This window comes from Mustelus asterias, unplaced genomic scaffold (genome assembly GCF_964213995.1).
Source record: "Mustelus asterias unplaced genomic scaffold, sMusAst1.hap1.1 HAP1_SCAFFOLD_1666, whole genome shotgun sequence".
Lineage (NCBI taxonomy): Eukaryota > Metazoa > Chordata > Chondrichthyes > Carcharhiniformes > Triakidae > Mustelus > Mustelus asterias.
The window spans coordinates 27,981-49,847 of NW_027591611.1; the positions used below are offsets into that span (position 1 = coordinate 27,981).

Consider the following 21,867-nt stretch of genomic DNA (forward strand, 5'->3'; position numbering starts at 1 on the left):
CCCCTTTCACTGTAGCGGGGCCGAACTGCCAACTCCCCGCAAGTGGGGAGCGATAGTAAACCCCGCTGGAGTGAAACACTCCGGGGGGGTGGGGGTTAGCGGGCACGGAGGTCTCAGTCCCACTGATTGCATTTAAAAGAAATGGAGATGTACATTTGAATAATTTATTCAGCTCCGCGTCGAAATCCAGCTGCCGGAGACATGTGGAGGCCCAGGTGCTCAGCGGGGAGCCAATGAAGTGGCTTCTGCTCGGGTCTGGAGCTGGGAGAATCGCCGACTCCCCCTTGTCTTTCAACTAAAGAGGAATAATGCACACAGAAATAACTTTGCAAAATCTAACTTCAGGGGCTCAGGGGTGGCATTTATCAATAACCACTTGTATTTATGTAGCACCTTTAATGTAAAATGTCTTGAGGTGCTTTTCGGAAAGGTTGGCCAGAATCCTCTGGCTGTTCACGTCCCACCGTCACTGCCAGCGAGGGTGGAGAATTTGACGCTCAGCCAAATCTCCGTTCACTACAGCAAGACCAGAAAGTCCTGCTGACGTGAACGGTCGGAGAAACATGCCCATGATAAAAACAAAATGTCCCGCTGAGGCAAAAAAAGGGGGGGGGGGGGGGGGGGCGGAATTCTCCGGCCGTTCACGCCAGCCGGATTCTCCAGTCCCGTTGGCAGCACGCCCCCGCCCGCGGATTTCCTGCCGGCGTGGGGTGACATCAATGGGAATTCCCATTGACAGCGGCGGGACTGGAGAATCCTGCCGCTAGCAAACAACGCGCCACCATCTGCCGCGGGAGACTCCTGGCTGGGAGGCCGGACAACCTTGTCCGAGGTATCAGATAAGATGACCAAAAGCTTGGTTAACCTTTAAGGAGCACCTGCTAGGAGGGAGGGAAGTCGGAAAGATTTTTGGGGAGGAAATTGCAGGACTTGGGGTCAAGTCAGCTGAAGGCATGGCCACCAATCGTGGAGTGATTAAAATCGGGGGAATTGGAGGAGCGCAGACGGTTTGAGGGTTGGCGGAGATTACAGAGAAAGGAATTTGTTTGTGTTGGATTTTTAAAAAATAATTGAAGATATGAAACTGAACCAAATGACAAGACTTGAGCTTTCATCTTCAGTTTGAGGCTGTTTTGGACAGTGTGCAGTCTCGTATTTAGAATGTTTCACTTCTTCAAATTAAATAATACTTGAAACATTTGAGATTGAGTAGGATAGGGTAGGATATATAGAGTGGGTAGGATATAAATCTGGAGCGAAGTCTCCTGGTGGAACTGCGTGAGGGTAACTACATTTAAGACTATGGTCATGATAAATAACTAACATGGAACTCCGAAGCCAAGTGATGTGTTCAGTGTTGTTTATTTACGAATGGAATCTTCTGTCAGACATATGAATATTTTGGTTGTAATAGTTATTTCCCCGAGCACCAGAAGGTGCCGATACGTCTCCCTTCTGCAGAGAGCATTCTGGGAAGAACTGAATCATTGGGGTGAACTTGTGCTTTGCGATGATACCATAAACCCTGCAGCTGCAACTGTTGAAACTTTCCAGAAAGTTCTGGAATCATAAAATGAAGCTATTTGCCTTGCTTTATGAGCTAACATTTCATGGAAATGTCTCTTTGTGGCACAGTTAATGTGCGGCAGTGAGCAGTGGCTGATATTACTTGCAGCACTCTGGAAAAGGCGGGGAGGTGGGGGAGGAGGTGCACTGTCCTAGAAAGAATTGCATTCGTGTAGCGCCTGTCACGGCCTTGGGATTGCCCAAGCACAAAGATGCTTTACAGCCAATGACAGAACTTTTTGAAGTGTTGTTGTACTGACCTTACCGAGGCCCATGAGGCTGGCCTCTCGGAGTACGAGCTCCCTGATTGAACTGCCCGGTGTGGAGGGTAGGGGGTGGGTGGGGGTGCGGTGCAGGAAAGGAGGAGGACCTCCTCGTGAACCTGCTGCAGGGCCTGGCAAGGTGTGCCATCTACAGATCCAGGTAGTGGGCGATCGAGAGGGTCGTCCAACTTGACTGTCTGCCCCTTTACCGCGGCTATATTCGCGGCCGGGTGTTCCTGGTGAGAGAACATGCGGTTTCCGAGGGCACCACTGATACTCCCCGTGCCTGCTGGGCACCGCAGTCAACCCCTTTAATCACACTTTAAGTTTTAAGTTTCCTTTCTGCTTTGTTTTTTGTGACGGGCGATTCCCCTCCTTTTAGGGAGCTGCCCCTTTTGAGTTGTCCCTGAACTAATTTGATTTTGTTTATTTGGTTGGACACAAAAAGAGTCCCCTGATTGAGGTAATGGTTGCCTGCCCAATCAGGGAGTCTCACCTGTATGTAGATTGGGGAGTGCCAGGGCTACTGACCCTCCGGATTCTGACTGTGTACCTGAAGCATTCTCAGGAGCAGAGAGAAGTTTGTAAATAAAGGGAATCTGGTGAGAGGACACCGACCTCTGAGAAGTTATTTCAGTTGTGGCAGCTGTAATGTGGGAAATCTGACAACCAACATGCACATAGCCACGGCCCCACAAGCAGCAATGAGATAATGACCAGACGCACGCTCTGTGATGTTGGCTGAAGGATAACTATTAGCCAGGATACTGCGAGGACTCCTCTTTGAATAGTGGCCTGGGATCTTTTAAATCCAGCTGAGAGGGCAGGCATTTAACGTCTCATCCATAACCAGATATTACTGCTGGGAATATTAGCCAATGAACTATTAATGAGGTGAAATGACAGTGCGCAGTCTAATGTGTTAAAGGAGGTGTTAATCTATTTAAAATAAATGGGTTAATGCCTCAATTTAAAACAGCAACCAGATAAAAGATGTATGAAGATATTATGCGTTTGCCCACTACGGTAGCAAATAGTAATTTCTAGATTTGTGTTAGGTGACCTAAAATCAGGAACTCCTCCTGAATTAAGTTACTGTATCCTCGCCAAGAGTAACTGACAGCTGTGTCATATCAGCACCAAAAAGCTTGATCTTTTTATCATTTTTCTTCCAAGGAACCAGAGGCATAATCTGGGCCCAGTGTTTGCGATCGGTGTAGGCAGCCTGAGTAAAAAGCCCTCTTGCATTGCGCTTTCTGTTGTTCTCTGTCAGCGGGGTATCTCTGTGACAGATCCCCCCCACCCCACCCCACTTCAGTCGTCTTTACACATGTGCGACCTACTACTATTTTCTCAGCTTAAAACAAAAAAAGAGGTGATGATGACAGCCAGTAAGATGGGTAACCGCAGCCTGCATGATTTTGTATGGGATGTGGTGGGTGGGATAGTAATGGGGTGGGATGTGGTCTCAACTGCAATGTGCATTTGGTTTTCATCTGATCTGGCATCTCCATGAAGTGAATCACAGGCGTTGGCCTCTTTATAGAACACAGATCAGTCAGAGCACAAATTATACGGTCTGCTTTGTAATCTCCTCCAGCCCTCCAAAGATACTTGTCCTTCACCAATCCTGGACTTTCGCAGGTCCTCCATTTTTGGTCTCTCTATCATTGGCAGCCATGCCTTCAGCTGTTAAGATCTGAAAGTTCTCATTCTCTTCCTAAACCACTCCACCTCCCTTTCCCACTTTTCAGATAGTCCTACCTGTTTGACTAAGCTTTATTATCTTAATAATGTCTTAATAATGTCTTATTATCATTTTCTGTAGATCTGTGTCAAATTGCATTCAATAATGATTTTGTAAAGCGCCTTGAGGTGTTTCCTGGTTAAAACTTCTATCTAAATGCAACCTGCCAATTTTGGCCTTTTTTTTGTTCACTCTGACCCCATGAAGTATAATACAGCCACAGGGTTACCTTTGTCTTGCCTCATGGAGAACCCCCATCGTGAGCCAAAATTGTTTGACAGTCAGACCTACTAATCTTTCCCTCTAATTCAGGTCTTACCATTTATTTCTTATTCTTACATGGGATGTGGGTGTTGCTGGCTGGGCCCTTGAACTGAGGGGCTTGCTGGCTCATTTCAGAGAGTGGTTAATGGTCAACCAGATTGCTGTGGGTCTGGAGTCACAGACCAGGTAAGGCCACAGATTTCCTTCCCGAAGGAACATGAGTGAACCAGATGGGTTTTTACTACAATTGACAATGGTTTCATGGTCATTGGGTCATAGAATCCCTACAGTGCAGAATGAAGCTGTCTGGCCCATCAAGTCTGCACTGACTCCCCGACAGAGCATCAGACTGAGGTCCACCACCCAGGCCCTATCCCCATAAACCCATGCACTTACCTACACATCTTGGGACACTAAGGGACAATTTACCATGGCCAATCCACCTAAGGGACAATTTACCACGGCAAATCCAACTAAGTGTGGAAGGAAACCCACAACAGACACAGAGTGTGCAAACTCCACACAGACAATCACCCAAGGCCGGAATTGAACCCAGGTCTCTGACGCTGTGAGGCAGCAGTGCTAACCACTGTGCCATCATGCCGCTCACCCATCGACTTTTAACATCAGATTTTTAAAAAAAATCAGATTTACCATCCACTGTGACAGGATTTGAACCTGGGCCCCCAGAACATTTTGCTGGGTCTCTGGATTACCCGTCCAGTGACGATGCCACCACCTCTCCATGTAAAGCATTCCACCGTGCACTGGGCCAGTGTTGCTGATATTTTTTTGGGAGCATCCAGCAATAGTATAATTTATTGCAACCCTTCGTTTGAAGGAAAATCATTCCAAATGTTATTTTTCCACTCCAGTGCTGTTTGGGGAGGGGAGAAGGATGAAAGTATCTTAAAATCATTTGTTTTGGCTTTTTCACTCGTGGTTACGCAGTACACAATGTATCTGCTTGCGGGCAGTGCTTCTCAGAATTGCTTCTGGCTCACTCTGGGCTTGAGTGTCTGTCTCCAGCCAGACAGTATATTAGTCCCACCTGCACTGTGTATTTACTGTGGCATCCACTGTTTTGTTTGCACTTGCTATCCATTGGGACTCTGGGCATAAGTCCAAGGGCTGCAATGTTTCTTCTCTGGCATAATCCAGCCACACAGGTGCTTGGCAGAGGCAGCAATGTCACGCTGCTGCTCCCAGTGAAGGGGCAGTTTGCACTGATTTGGAGCCTCACCCATCCCCTCCCCGACTGCGAGGTGCTGACCCTGTACATTGACACCCGAGCCCCTATGTGACGTCCCTCTTGTGCAGAAGGAGCAAGTTTTCCTTCGCACTGCCAACATGCCAGTGTGAGCGTAAGTCGCAGATTGGATCCTTAAATGAAGTCTTGGGATGCCGCCATTGCTGGCAAGACCAGCATTGATTGCATTTATCCCAATCGCCCTCGATAAGGGGGCCTTGAGCCGCTGCCTTCAACCACTGCAGTGTGTGTGTGTGTGTGAGTGTGTGTGTGTGGTGCAAGTTATCCCACACCGACTTTAGGGAGTTCCAGGATTTTAACCTGGACAATGAAGGAACGGCACTGTATCTTTATGTCTGGTGGAGGTATGACTTGGGCACTGGAGGTGGTGGTGTTCCCTTGTGCTTGCAGCCCTTATTCCTCTAGGTGGTGGAGGACATCGGTTTTGGAGGTGCAGTCAAAGAAGCCTGAGTGAGTTGCTGACTGCATCCTGTAGTCAGTGCACAAAGCAGCGACTGGAAACTAGGGTACATTTGTACTCCACAATAAGCAGTGCCATGCAAATGGGGTAGCCATGATGTGGAGATGCTGGCGTTGGACTGGGGTGGGCACAGTAAGAAGTCTCACAACACCAGGTTAAAGTCCAACAGGTTTATTTGGTATCAAGCATTCTGAACGCTGCTCCTTCATCAGATGACTCACTTGATGAAGGAGCAACGCTCCAAATAAACCTGTTGGACTTTAACCTGGTGTTGTGAGACTTCTTACTATGCAAATGGAGACTTGCAATTCACACAACAAAGTGTTGTTTGTCCAGTAAAATGATTTGTTCATTTGTTAATACTCTGCATTGGATGCCACTTTCTTGTGTTTGGTAACTGTACGAGAGTGAAGGAAGTATAGTCCCACCTGTCCTTAAATTGTGAGGTAGCTATTAAATTTCTCAATCTGCACTGGGACCATAAGAATGCGGAGATCTCTTTAATATGTTGCATTGATCAACCGTGTTTTTGCCGTCACTTTCCCAAACCTGGGGAGCAATGCAGAAGTAAATTTGTTTGATGTATTTGTGTGTTTGCACACCAGCAATGTCGCTGGCTCTTGGCTGGGAAGTCTGAATTAATAAGTCTCTGTAATCAGTGCAGACAATTCTCCAAGAAAACTAGTCTCTCCAAAGGCAAAAAATCAGAAATGTGATTTTCTTTAAGGGGAGATATGGAAAAAGGGGGCTGAGCCTGATTTAAGACTTGGATCATTTTGTTAAATCCAGAATGACCCATGCAGGCAAACCGTGAGTGCAACATAAGTTGCTGAGTATTCATAGAAATCATAGAATAGAAACCCTACAGTACAGAAAGAGGCCATTCGGCCCATCGAGTCTGCACCGACCACAATCCCACCCAGGCCCTATCCCTACATATTTACCCACTAATCCCTCTAACCTACGCATCTCAGGACACTAAGGGGCAATTTTAGCATGGCCAATCAACCTAACCCGCACATCTTTGGACTGTGGGAGGAAACCGGAGCACCCGGAGGAAACCCACGCAGACACGAGGAGAATGTGCAAACTCCACACAGACAGTGACCCAAGCCGGGAATCAAACCCAGGTCCCTGGAGCTGTGAAGCAGCAGTGCTAACCACTGTGCTACCATGCCGCCCCTCAAACATTATTCAATATTACTATTATTCAAACAGCTCTCTGGATTATTCAAACATTCAAACAGTATTATTCAAACAGCTAAATCAGCAAGTGGCAAAGTTGTTTGAGGGTTAAAATGCAACAAAGTAGTAACTGGTGAACAAAAGTGTAGTATTCAGTTAAACAGGGAGCAGGGACATACAACTAACCTATAAACACTGTCCGTTAGGATTGTTAGCTTGGTACTGGGTACTTTTTTAGGATGTGATTTTCTTTTGTCATTCGTGGGACATGAGTGTCACTGACTGGCCAGCATTTATTGTCCATCCCTAGTTGCCCTTGAACTGAGTGTCTCACTTGGCCATTTCAGAGGCCCGTTAAATTTTAAATTTGTTTATTAGTCACAAGTAAGGCTTACATTAACACTGCAATGAACTTACTGTGAAATTCCCCTAGTCGCCACACTCCGGCGCTTGTTCAGGTCAATGCATCTAACCAGCACATCTTTCGGACTGTGGGAGGAAACTGGAGCATCCAGAGGAAACCCACGCAGACACGGGTAGAACGTGTAAACTCCACACACACAGTGACCCAAGCCGGGAATCGAACCCGAGTCTCTGGCACTGTGAGGCAGCAGTGCTAACCACTGTGCCGTCCCAAAGAATTAGTGAACCAGATGAGTTTTTCCGACAATCGACAATGGTTTCATGGTCATCAGTAGATTCTTAATTCCAGATTTTTAAAAAATTGAATTCAAATTCCACCACCTGCCGTGGCGGGATTCGAAGCCGGGTCCCCAGAACTTCAGTTGAGTTTCTGGATGAATAGTCTAGTGATAATACCAGTGGGCCATCGCCTCCCCACGGTACCACGCCACGCGCGTTATTTCCGGGAATGGAACAATGTAAAATTAAGCAGGCTGTCCAGCTTTTACATTCGGAGAGTATTGGGTGGGATTTTCCGGCCGCGCTCAACCCAAAACCGGAAAATCCCGCCCCAGGTCAATGGTCCTTTGCGTGGTCCACCCTTCCACCCCACCTGCTACGGGTTCCTGTGGCAGACGGGATGGGAAAATCCCCCCCAAAGTCACTGAACTAGATGATGCACGCTGCCTGGGTTTCAGAAGGGTTGCCGGCCTCTCTGATGTAGGTTGAGCTGATAAGCTTAATATACGCTTGTTGAAAATGGCAGTGATTACTACACTGCTCTGTAATACCAATCTGCACTTGGAGGCTCCGAAAGCTTGTGTGGCTTTTGCTACCAAATAAACCTGTTGGACTTTAACCTGGTGTTGTTAAACTTCTTACCGAGTTTACCAATCTGCCTCAGTACAAACCTCCTGGAACCAGGAAATAGATATCTGCTGTGATTTTTCTCTTCAAGCGACCGATTCCGACACAATTGCTTTAGAATTGATCCAGAGCTTGCCACTAAAGTCTGGATGTGGTTGTGTAAAAGGCACCACTCGGGGGCAGTGCCCATTGCCCACGTCTGCAGGCGACGGGCTCAATCAGGCCACAGCTCCCTTTCCTTCCAATGACAGGCGGCTAGGAAGGGGAGTAATTGGTCCCGACACGCGGATAACTGGGATAATAGCAGGGATTGTTGACATGAGATGCCCCTGAGATTCCCACTGTTAAAAACTGGGGATCTTGCGAAGGCTGTGAGGACACAGGGCGAATCCACATTGGCGATTGGAGGACATTGGAGTGAGCCAGATGTGTCTCAGCTTTGCACCGCTTATCTGTCCGTCAGTAACCGAGCAGAGTTAATGTTTTTCATAAAATAAGTAGTTGTTGGAGGTGCAGTTGGATTAAATTGAATTGACAATTGAACTGTGCTGTGAGAACCTCGTGTGCCCAGCGAGCCTTGTGCACAGGAACCTTTGAGAAGTGATGTGGTTGTTAGAAGCTACAATAACCTGATGCCCAAGGTTTGCAAAGTCAGCTACTGATGCGCAGAATTGTTTCCCTACGACTGTAGTCTGCATGCAAATTAGATTTGTTCCTTTTCATCAGTGTGCTGAGATGTAGATAGCGGGCGGCACGGTGGCACAGTGGTTAGCACTGCTGCGTCACAGCACCAGGGACCCGGGTTCTATCCCAGCTTGGGTCACTGTCTGTGTGGAGTTTGCACATTCTCCCTGTGTCTGCGTAGGTTTCCTCCGGGTTCTTTGGTTTCCTCCCAGCCTAAAGATGTGCGGGTTAGGTGGCTTGGCCATGCTAAATTGCTCCTTAGTGTAAGGGGGACTAGCAGGATAAATAAGTGGGGTGGGCCTGGGTGGGATTGTTGTCGGTGGAGGCTCGATGGGCTGAATGGCCTCCTTCTGTATTATAGGGATTCTGTGATTCTATTCCTCCGGCTTCCTCCCACAAGCCAAAGCTGTGCTGGTTTGGTGGATTGGTCATGGTAAATGGTTACGGGAATAGGGCGGGGAGAGGCCTGGGTAAGATGCTCTTTCCAAGAGTTGGTGCAGACTCTATGGGCCAAATGGCCTTCTTCTGCACTGTAGGGATTCTGTGGAAAACTGGTCTAGCACAGACAGGCTGGCATTTTCCACAAATCCTTGTGAAAAGTCACCAGCCTTTCAGCTGCCTCTCCAACTTCTCCATCTCACCCGAGGAATTTCCCACCAAGTGGGTGGGAATGGAAAATCCTCACTAGAGTTTTGGTTGGGTTTGGAAAGTAGATCATTCTTCATCCTGACCTACGCTGGCGCCAGGTCCAGTTCCTAAGCCTGTTTCCACACCCCTGCACAGCCTCCTCCTCATCTCTGCAACCTCCAGCACCACAAGTCTCTTTACCAATTCTGGTCTCTTGCTGCTGCCCGATTTCAATCACATTATTGGCCATGCCTCCTGCTGTCTGGTCCCTCACCCCTGGAATAGCCATCCCTAAACCTCGCTACCTCGCACCGGTCCTCTGAAGATGCTGGCCAGCCCTCCCATTATCTCCTGAACTGGCACGGTGTGTGAGCTGTCTTACGATGCTAAAGGACACTGCAGAAATTCGAGCACCTCTTTTGTTCATGACAAACGATTGTGCAGCGCTGAGCTCATCCCTGACGCTGTATTTTTTAACATAATGAAATATTGATTTCAGTAACACATGTCAAACCTCCAGCGAGTGACACAGAAGAGGAACTGGGAGACGATTTGGGGAGGGTTGGTGGGGGAGTTGGAGACGGGTCTGGTCTACTCGGGTTTTTGCAGCCTGTCAGCACAGGCTCGTAAACGTCTGCCCGTGTACCTACTTTGTAATTTTAGTGCAGTCTACATTGAATAACAGCGGCTTACTTTACATAATAATTCATTCTGTCATATTGAAATAATGTATTAGGTTCAGAGCTACTTCCTCAATAAATCAAAATGTCAAGAGATATTATCACCCGGTATAACTTAGGGATATTAACAGATGACAATCAGTGTTCAGCTACGGAAAGATTAATCATTTGATTAAGCTTGTAAACAGAGTAAATTAGATTCATTATGTAGTCTTTATTTCGGCAAAAGTTTTAATTATTTTGTTTATTGGGATTTTCCGTTGTCTCCCAATCATATCTGCACAGCACCTCCAAGACATTTTTTTTAAGTTGCCCTTTTGATCTTCTCTTTTCCTTGTGCTGTTTTTGAAATTAATCTGTGGAGCCTAATTGCTGCAATTAATTAATTGGACCGTATCTTTTTAAAAATTGCCAGCGCAAAATCGGAGGGAGGGAGTGTTAGGATTGTTTTCACTGGAGTTCAGACGGGGGAATCTCATAGAGACTTATAAAATTCTAACAGGACTAGACGGGGTAGATGCAGGGAAGGTGTTTCCGATGGTGGGGGAGTCCAGAACCCGGGGTCACAGTCTGAGGATTCGGGGTTAAACCATTTAGGATGGGGATGAGGAGACATTTCTTCACCCAGAGTGGTGAGCCTGTGGAATTCATTACCACAGGAAGTAGTTGATGCCAAAACATTGAATGTATTCAAGAGGCGGCTACATATAGCACTTGGGGCGAATGGGATCAAAGGTTATGGGGAGAAAGCAGGATTAGGCTATTGAGTTGTACGATCAGCCATGATCGTGATGAATGGAGGAGCAGGCTCGAAGGGCCAAATGGCCTCTTCCTGCTCCTATCTTCTATGTTTCTGTGATTACGGAGGTGGCCAATTCCACCTGAGTGCGTTGTTGGCAATTTAGCATCATTGGAACAGTGTGCACGTTTCTCACAGAATCTAGCTTGTGAAATTGCCATCCTGTTTTTAATTATCCAATAGTTCTTCCAGTTCATACTGGGATGGGTGGAGTGAGGGGGGTGGACTTGGGGCAGCATGGTGATGGGGTGGCACAGTGGCTAGCATTGCTGCCTCACAGCGCCAGGGACCCGGATTCGATTCCCAGCTTGGGTGACTGCCTGTGTGGAGTTTGCATTTTCTTCTGTGTCGGCGTGGGTTTCCTCCAGGTGCTCCGGTTTCCTCCCACAGTCCGAAAGACGTGCTAAATTTCCCATTGGTGTACCCAAACAGGCGCCGGAGAGTGGCGACTAGGAGATTTTCACAGTAAAATCATTGCAGTGTTACTGTAAGCCTATTTGTGACACTAATAAATAAACTTTAAAAAAACACCGATTAGGTGGCTTTGAATGTGTGAGACTAACAAATCGTTTTGTAGATGAGATATACTACTCCAAAACCTCAGTCCGGCTTTCACCCTGTAGCCCACTTGACAGTCGTGTGTGGGAGTAGCTGACAGAGACTTCCTGATTGAGGAATCTCCTGACTTTGGTATTTGGATTAGTTAGTAGCCCAAGTGTTCCTTCGGTGCATCTTTTCAGCCGGCACCGGTATAGCAGCAATCCAGGCAAACCATTACATTGCCAGATACGAGGGCTTTGCAAGAGAGGTATCCTGTTACAGAAATGCGACGTCTTCTGCTTTGGGACCAAATCCCATTGTACAACATGTGTGGTCTCGAAGCTAAGATGCATTCTGTTATCTCGTCCATGTAACAGTAAGATTTATGTCCCTTGGCTGTGAGCTGGTATTCTGCCACACATCTGGATTTTTAGAAGTCATTCATCAGGCTTGTGTGCTGCTCTTGCATTACAACAGTGACAGCATTTCATTCAAAAGTCAAGTCCTTTGGGTCATGAAAGGCACTATGTAAATGCAAGCTTTTCCCTCTTTGGAGGGGTTGTTTTGTTACGAGGATGATTTTGTTACACCTTAACCGGTTGCTTCTCCCAGTAATGCTGTGACCTCCTCTTTGTCTTACTATTTTGCAACTCTCCCTATGTTGCTTCCTCTTTACGGCTTCTATTCTATCCTGTTTTGCGCAGAGCAAGGGAATACCACACCCCAAAATGAGCATCTGTGGGTGTTGGGGTGGCACAGTGGTTAACATTGCTGCCTCAAGGCGCCAGGGACCCAGGTTCGATTCCCGGCTTGGGTCACTGTCTGTGTGGAGTCTGCATTTTCTCCCTGTGTCTGCGTGAGTTTCCTCCGGGTGCTCCAGTTTCCTCTCACAGTCCGAAAGACGTGCTGGTTAGGTGGATTGGCCGTGCAAAATTCTCCCTCAGTGTACCCGAACAGGCGCCGGAGTGTGGCGACTAGGGGATTTTCACAGTAACTTCATTGCAGTGTTAATGTAAACCTACTTGTGACTAATAAATAAACTTGAACTTTTTACTTTTAGTCCAGTTACCCTAAAATGCAAACAAAATACTGCAGATGCAAAAATCTGAAACCAAAACAGAAGATGCTGGAAAATGTCAGCAGATCTGGCAGCATCTGTGGAGAGAGGAAATAGTTAACAGTTCGGGTCTGGATGACTCTATATCAGAGCTCTGACTCATACGGACTCGAAAAGTTTCCTCGGTTTCTCTCTCCACAGATGCTGCCAGACCTGCTGAGTTTTTCCAGCATCTTCTGTTTCCGTTACCCCAAAATGGAACTGCACCATATCTCTAGCTGCAATCTCATTGCATGACAAGCTGTCCCACTTTGTCTTTCTATTTGTCAAGTGACTTTCATTATCACTGAGAACTGAACGTGTGGTTTGTTCAACGTGCATGTTAAGAATGAGAGTGAATTTATAGGCTGCCAATGTGAGCCACTTGTTGGAATAGGAATATAGGAACAGAAGTAGGCCATTCAGCCCCTTGAGCCTGTTCTGCCATGTAATATCATGACTGGACATTTCAATGTCGTTTATCATCCCCATAACCCTTTGCATTATTGTGAACCAGAAATCTGTTAATGTGTCTGCTTTGTTTGTGAATTCTGCAGCAGCGCTCAGTGTTACTTCATTTTCTGTGACTCCCACATCTCGACATGCATTCTGTAAATTGATTGGGACTGTGTCTCAGTGGCTGACTATGCTTTGCAAACACAAGAAGTCATTCAGTGGACCTTGCGCACAATATCCCCTCATTTCCAGGTGGCACGGTGACACAGTGGTTAGCACTGCTGCCTCACGGGTTCGATTCCCAGTTGGGTCACTGTCTCTGCGGAGTTTGCACGTTCTCCCCATGTCTGCGTGGGTTCCCTCCGGGTGCTCCAGTTTCCTCCCATAGTCTGAAAGACGTGCTGGGTTAGGGTGCATTGGCTACGTTAAATTCTCCCTCAGTGTACCCGAACAGGTGCTCGAGTGTGAAGACTAGGGGATTTTCACAGTAACTTCATTGCACTGTTAATGTAAGCCTACTTGTGACAATAATAAATAAAACTTGAATTTACGCTTTCTAATGCTCTACACTACCTCATGGTCCCAGAGATCTAAAAGCAGCTCATGTTTCAGATAATGACATTCATAGTTCCATATTCTAAACGCTATCGTTGGAAGTTGCTTCATCCAAAAGCCTTAAGACAGCTAAGCCTCATTTATGTTTCCAAGTGTAGATCTCTCCTCCACAACTAATTGCACAATAACTAACTGCTCTACCCTCGTCAGTTCTGAGGGCGCCCCAGCTTGAGATTTTGACCCAAACATTCCACCCTGCGTGGCATGTGCACTCACCCCCCACTCGCCCCAACAAAGCAGAACTTGAGCGGGCAAACAGCGTGGCAGCAATGCTGTAAGTCCTAAGTCTTACAATCGGAGCACTACTTCAGAAAGGGTCGATGAATTTATCTTCCACGTGTAACTTGGTGAATGGCATTAGTATCTGGGATATTCTGCTGTAATCCCTGTAGGAGTTCAATTCAAATGAAATGTCGTCAATAAATTGGTTTTGAAGAAAGAAAGACATAAATACTAGAGTGCATCTCAAAGTGTTCCAGAACTGAAGACAGCCAATGATGTGTAGTTACTGTCGTACTGTAGGAAATGTGGCAGACAATTTGCATGCTGTACAGTCTCACAAACTGCAATGTGATAATGACCGGGCAATGTTTTTTTTAAGTACTGTTGGTTAAGGGATCAATATTGGCTGGAAATAATGCCGTGAGTTCATTGATGCCCACCTGAGGGGCAGCTGCGGCTCCAATTTAACATCTCACTCAAAAGACAGCACCTCTGACCGGCGACAATACCACTCAGCGATGGCCCAGTGGCATTATCGCTAGACTGTTAATCCAGAAACTCAGCTAAAGTTCTGGGGACCTGGGTTCGAATCCCGCCACGGCAGGTGGTGGAATTTGAATTCCATAAAAAATATCTGGAATTAAAAATCTACTGATGTCCGTGAAACCATTGTCGATTGTCAGGAAAAACCCCTCTGGTTCACTAATGTCCTTTAGGGAAAGAAATCTGCTGTCCTCACCTAGTCTGGCCTACGTGTGACTCCAGAGCCACAGCAATGTGGTTGACTCTCAACAGCCCTGGGGCAACTAGGAATGAGCAATAAATACTGGCCAGCCAGCGACAGCCATGTCCCACGAATAAATGAAAAATAGACAGCACCTCAGTCAGTGCAGCACTCCCTCAGTACTGTGCTGAAATGTTGGCCTAGACTGTGTTCAGATCTCCAGAGTAGAACTTGGAATTCACAACTCTCAGACTCCCGAGCTGAGAGTGTTACTAACTGAGCCACCACAGACGCATGAACATCGAAGTGAATTCACTTTTACATATGAAAAGCCGGGGGATCAAAGTAAAAGACCAAACCCATTTACTGTGCATTTTTGAGAAAGAGAATGAGTGTCGTTTCTGCCCTTGCAAGTATATTAATAAAAGGCAGGAGGTGAATGAGACTGACAGGAAATGGAAGCATATACAGTCATGACTCAAAAATCTGACCACAGTTGCAACTGGCCATTTTTTTCTGGATAATTCAAGCTGCCAGATTAGCAAGCTTAAAGGATGTATCTCAGTAAATGCCAAATCATCGCCATATAGTGGGTCATGTTATGCGAGTGTGTTACACAACCAGAACAGATGCTGTGAGCTGGGAAGAGTCTATTGCTGTGGTAAAACTAATAGCTGAGATATGAGTGACTGGTAATTGCCTGTGTGGAATAAAGCCAGGAATTGTGCATATTTGAAAAACAAAATTGTTTTGATACCAAAATGCCTGAGGATTTGAAATGAAAGGGATCTTGTTTGAAGGATTCTTGTTAAGTTGAATATAAGTAAGCTGAGTGCAATGAGTTTTGATCAGTGACCTATGGCCCACAGGAGTTTTGAATGTAGCAGTGCTAAATGCTAAAACCTTACTTCCTTTACCAGTGGGATTTTTCATGTTGAATTCATATATATTCGCAGGGAATATTTATTCTGAATGGTTCCAGTTATGCCACGTTTGGGTGAGATTGTAGAGGTTTCAAACTCAAAGTTTGTTCCTGACAATCTACTGTGAGCAGAATGGTCTCCATGAAATTTAATAAGATGGTAATGATTTATGCAGCTTGTTCAAGCCACCAAGTCCCAGCTAAGGAACAGCAGTAACTGTTGTTTGTCTAGTATTTCGTGGAATTTTCTAAGACTTCCTCTAGCTTGTTGTTTCTTGATTGACCTCAGAACTTAGGGAGAAATTTATAGAAGAACGTGATAGAATTATAGAATCCCTACAGTGCAGAAGGAAGCCATTTGGCCAACAAGTCTGCACTGACAACAATCCCACCCAGGCCCTATCCCCGTAACCCCACATATTTACCCTGCTAGTGCCCCTGACACTAAGGGACAATTGAGCATGGCCAATCAATCTAACCTGCACATTTTTGGACTGTGGGAGAAAACCCAGGTACCTGGAGGAAACCCACGCAGAAACAGGGAGAACATGCAAACTCCACACAGACAGTCACCGTGGCTGGAATTGAACCCAGGTTCCTGGTGGTGTGGGGGGCAGCATTGCCAACCACTGTGCCACCCATGGGGTGATTGCGTGACAAATGACATTACTTGAGTATACCGCATGGAAGAATTCTATTAGTCCGTACCTGAAGCACGAGAAATACTTTTGATGAGATCCCAGCTTTAGACCACAGCGGAACTTGGAGCTCAAAATTGGTGTCCTTCTCCAGAAATTAAATCCTCATAACTGCTTGGGTGTTTTGAGTTGCATACTGCACTCTCACAGTTTAGTTACTGTGGCTTCACGTCTCTCTCTGTACCATAAGACATAGGAGCAGAATTAGGCCACTCGGCCCATGAGTCTGCTCCACCATTCAATCATGACTGATATTTTTCTCATCCCCATTCTCCTGCATTTTCCCCATTATCCCTGATCCTATTATTAATCAAGAACCTATCTATCTCTGTCTTAAAGACAATCAATGACCTGGTCTCCACAGCCTTATGTGGCAAAGAGTTCCACAGATTCACCACTCTCTGGCTGAAGAAATTCCTCCTCATCTCTGTTTTAAAGGATTGTCCCTTTAGTCTGAGGTTGTGCCCCCAGGTTCTAGTTTTTCCTACTAGTGGAAATATCCTCTCCGTATCCACTCTATCCAGGCCTCGCAGTATCCTGTAAGTTTCAATAAGATCCCCCCCCCCATCCTTCTAAACTCTCAATGAGTACAGACCCAGAGTCCTCAACCGTTCCTCATACGACAAGCTTTTCATTCCAGGGATCATTCTTGTGGACCTCCTCTGGACCCTTTCCAAGACCAGCACATCCTTCCTTAGATATGGGGCCCAAAACTGTTCACAATACTCCAAATGGGGTCTACCAAAGCCTTATGCAGCCTCAGAAGGACATCCCTACTCTTGTACTCTAGCCCTCGTGACATGAATGTTAACATTGCATTTGCCTTCCTAACTGCCGACTGAACCTTCACGTTAACCTTAAAAGAACCTTGAACAAAGACTCCCTAGTCCCTTTGTGTTTCTGATTTCCTAAGCATTTCCCCATTGAGAAAATAGTCTATGCCTCCATTCCTCCTTCCAAAGTGCATAACCTCACACTTTTCCCATTGTATTCCATTTGCTGCTTCTTTGTGGCGTTGTTCATTGTGATGACAACCTGCTGACCTTTCTGTGCAACCCATGGAGTACGATGTTGCCTCCTCACTAATCACACCTTAATCTGGTTAGCTGAAAAGCCAAGGTTTCTCTTCAAGGCACATTTTATTTGTGGTTGGTTTGGTGAAGCGCTGCCTTCGAGGGGCCATCCGTGTGATTTACGCTGTTGTGTTTGTCCAATGTTCTCAAAGTGCCCGTTGTGAATCTGTTGGTCTGAATTTTGCTACGGTAGCGACAGTGAAACTCCACTGAAACTGACAGCACCTTTGGGAGTCAGACATGCGTAGAATAATGTGGGAATGCAGGAGTTGCTGTCAATGAATCATTGCGTCTCCAGATGATGAGCTGTAGAGATTCTGACAGACAGCAATCTTTGCAATGATGATTTGATGAGAGCTTCCAAACTTGATGTTTAAAAGCCCTGGAAATGGTTACTCTCTGAATGAGGCGTAACTTGCTTTTTAATAATGTACACACTTCTTATTTACTGCTAAACATCCTAATCTATCCTGAATATGTTTTTACATTAATTTTTTCCACAATGATGGAATTGCACTAATTTTTAAAAATGTACCTTAAAAAGGCTGTTATTTTCATTTTAGCTTCTCTCTTTTTACAGTCACATACTTATTTCATTACCTGAAAAATTAAGTTAAAAGTGAAGGATCCCCAGTGCTTTTAACTTCCTGTTTTGCTGTTGGTGTGAATGCTTCAGTTTGATTCGCTGCCTCCTGATATCACTGCTGCTGCTGAATACCACAACCTTTGACTTGGGGGTGGGGTGTAAACAGCCATTGGGAAAGGGTAGACTCCCATCACAGAGGAGATCAGATCTTTGTGGGCAGCTTTCTTTGAGATTAGAGGCGAGCTTCAGTGCTTCGCTGCTAACTGTAAAACCCTGGGAGTAGGGTTCACCTATAAGAAGGTGAGCACACATTTGAATATTGGTTCTATTTCCACAATTCGCCGTGTAAATGGGTTACGCTGCTGCAAGATTTTGCTGCTACAAATTTTCCACGGATCCGTGGTGGCACAGTGGGTAGCACTGCTGCCTCACAACCCCAGGGAGCCGGGTTCAATTCCCAGCTTGGGTCACTTTTTGTGCGGAGTATGCACATTCTCCCCGTGTCTGCGTGGGTTTCCTCTGGGTGCCCCGATTCCCTCCCACAGTCTGAAAGATGTGCTGGTTAGGGTACATTGGCCATGCTAAATTCTCCCTCAGTGTACCCGAACAGGTGCCGGAGTGTGGTGACTAGGGGATTTTCACAGTAACTTCATTGCAGTGTTAATGTAAGCCTACTTGTGACACTTATAAATAAACTTGAAACTTAAACATATAATTGAGCATCTTGGTGCAAATACAGGGTGTTTTAATCAAAGGGATGTGTTGGCAACAAACTAGAAAGGATGGTTTAGTTTTTATGTTGAACAGATAGTTATTTTTGGGTCACTGTTCAGTGCCTCATAACAAACAACTACATCTTTTAAATCTTAATTGGCAACAAGATTGTTTTTGTAAAAAGATCTCACCCTTTTAAAGTGAGAGTTTGAACACTCACTTTCAAGGGGGGAGGCAATGGCATAGCGGTATTGTCACGGGACTAGTAACCAGGAGTAAGATTCTGGGTTCAAATCCCACGATGTGGAGATGCCGGCGTTGGACTGGGGTAAACACAGTAAGAGTTTTAACAACACCAGGTTTGACTTTAACCTGGTGTTGTTAAAACTCTTACTGTGTCAAATCCCACCCACAGCAGAAATTTGAGTTTTAAAAAAATCTGGAATTAAAATGACCATAAAATGAATCCCTACAGTGCAGAAAGAGATCATTTGGCCCATCGAGCCTGCACTGACAAGACAACTATCCCACCCCAGCCTCTATCCCCGTAACCCCACGTATTTACCCTGCTAATCTCCCTGACACTAAGGGGAAATGTATCATGGCCAATCAACCTAACCCACACATCTTTGTCTGGGAGGAAACCCATGCAGACATGGGGAGAACGTGCAAACACAGACAGTGACCCGAGGCTGGAATTGAACCCGGGTCCCTGGTGCTGTGAGGCAGCAATGCTAACCACTGTGCCACCGTGCCGCAGCGCACTGGAAGATGCAAGAAAAAGTCTCTCTAATACGCAGAGTCATGAGGCAAATCTGCTTTCTCTACCAGGGAACGGAAATTAGAGAAGTTTATTTTTCTGCTGATCATTGTGTAGATAGATTGTAGCCATTTTAATTTACAAAACAGAGCCAGAGAACAAACCGGGCTCTCTGGCACGTTAAATGTGTTTATAAGGCTATTTGCATAGAGAATGTGGCAAGCAAAAAAAAACCTAATGAATTTTTAAATGGATTGCATAGCATGATACTATTCGCTGCTGTTCCATAGCAGCCCAGTTAGCTAGGGACAAGAATCAAGGGTTCACAGCACAACATGGCACATGCAGCGCCTTGCTGGATACTTGATGCACCATTGGTATTAGTGGAGTTAAACAAAGGCCGATTACAAAGCAGCCTTAATTTAAAAAGAAAACTATTGGAAAACAAACTGCATAGATGGAAAAACAAATGGTATATGTGTCACTGGCTCTGAAACGGACTCCAATTACTTTTATTTTCCTGTGGCACGCACTAATAATAGATTAATGACCTGCTTAGTGTTTGGGGATTTTGGGTGCATTATGATTTACTTCGTGGTTCTCCTGTGAAACACCAGATGTTCCAAGAACTTTAGAAGGGATAATCTTTTCATAACGCACAGTTTGAGAGTCCTGCTGCAGTAGCTGCCAGTCACTGCTGCTGGGACTGAGATGTGTGGAACAAACTAGGCTAATGCTCCAGTACAACCATAAAGAGCTTGTGGCGAACATTGCTGTGGTTAGTAACTTTCTTTCATTACAAAGACATATTACCTTTTAAAATGAAAACAACCACCCAACAATCGGCATAAAATTATCTTAGTAAAGAGCCTCATTTAAATCCTTTGCTTATTTTAAAGATAAATAATATGTGATCACAACTGCAGGTTGCTGGATGTACTTAGAATCAGAGAACCATGGAATCCCTAAAGTGCAGGAGGCCATTCAGCCCATCGGGTCTGCACTGACTCTCCGTCAGAGCATCCCACCCAGGCCCTATCCCTGTCACCCCACACATTTACCCCATTAATTTCCCTAACCTACACATTTTCGGACACCAAGGGGAAATTTAGCATGGCCAATCCACCTAACCGGCATATCTTTGGAGTGTGGGAGGAAACCGGAGCACCCGGAGGAAACCCACGCAGGCACGGGGAGAACGTACAAACTCCACAGAGTCACCCAAGGCTGGAATTGAACCCAGGTCCCTGGCACTGTGAGGCAGCAATGCTAACCACTGTGCCACCGTGCTGCACATGTAACATCTCTCAAGTTAAATACAAGGATGTCCACCATAAAGTAACACACTGGGCTAGGTTTTCATGGGAATTGGGATATGGGATTAATACTGCTCATTGAGATCCCGCCTCCATCTAGAGATGCCAGCAGATGGGATCTTCTGGGCCTTAAATAGCCTGGATTGGGCCTGCTGCAATTACTGGCTCCGTCAAATATAGCTGAACCGTTGACCACCTTATGCCCACTCCCCTCACCACCTCTCACCCCCCAGCCACATTCACCCTCATCCCCTCCACTTTATGAATAGAACTCACTGGCCTGCTATGAAAGTTGAAAGCCATAAATATCCCTCAGTAAACAAACAGACTTCAGAACTGCTATCTTAACCGATGAGTCATACAGTACAGAAAGAACCTTTGGTCAATTGAATCTGCACCAACAATACCTACCACTAAAAGCGCGCTAAAACCATTTTCCTACACTTGTCCCATATCCTTGAATGTTACGATATTTCAGGTACTCATTCAATTTTTTTTAAAGGTTGTAAGGTTTCCGGCCTCCACTCCCAGGCAGTGCATTCCACATTCCAACCACCTGAGTGAAAAATGTTTCTCCCAAATCCCCTCTGAATCTCCTGCCACTTAATCTACAACTGACACGGTGGCACAGTGGTTAGCACTGCTGCCTCACAGCGCCAGGGACCTGGGTTCAATTCCCGCCTCGGGTCATTGTCTATGTGGAGTCTGCACTTTCTCCCTGTGTCTGCGGGGGTTTCCTCCGGGTGCTCTGGTTTGATCCCACAGTCCACAGATGTGCAGGTTAGGTGGATTGACCATGCTAAATTGCCTCTTAGTGTCAGGGGGAAGAGCTAGTGTAAATGTATGGGGTTATGTGGATAGGGCCTGGGTGGGATTGTGGTCAGTGCAGACTCAATGGACTGAATTGCTTCCTTCTGCCCTGTAGGGATTCTATGATAACTATGCCCCCTCATGATTGATCCCTCAACCACGGGGAACAGCTCCTTCCTACTCACCCTGTCGATATCCCTCGTAACCGTATACACCTCAGTCATGTCCCACCTCTCAGCCTTCTCTGTTCGAGAGAAAACAAGCCTTTGCAGTCTCTCCTTATCGGTCAAATGCTTCATCCCTGGCAACATCCTGGTAAACCTCCTCTGTAACCTCTCCAGTGCAAGATTAGATTAAATAAAAACAGTGGAAAGAGGTGGGAAATGTACACATCGCTATCATACTCGGCTATCCTGTTCTATAGTGTGAAATGTACTCTATCTTAGATTAACTTTTTTAAGTCATCTGAAGCCTTTCCCACATTTACAGTGTTGATCTTTCACTTGACAGCTTGCCACTTG

The 21,867-nt window shown here is 46.0% G+C and overlaps 1 long non-coding RNA gene across 1 annotated transcript in view; it reads right to left on the reverse strand.

Annotated features, from left to right (window-relative positions):
* Window positions 1-21,626, reverse strand: part of LOC144488564 (uncharacterized) — a 39,187-nt gene extending 17,561 nt beyond the window's left edge. Inside the window, exon 1 of the long non-coding RNA XR_013496623.1 lies at window positions 21,532-21,626. This is a non-coding gene — a long non-coding RNA (uncharacterized LOC144488564). The remainder of the gene's footprint in view (window positions 1-21,531) is intronic.
* Window positions 21,627-21,867: the final 241 nt, after the last annotated feature.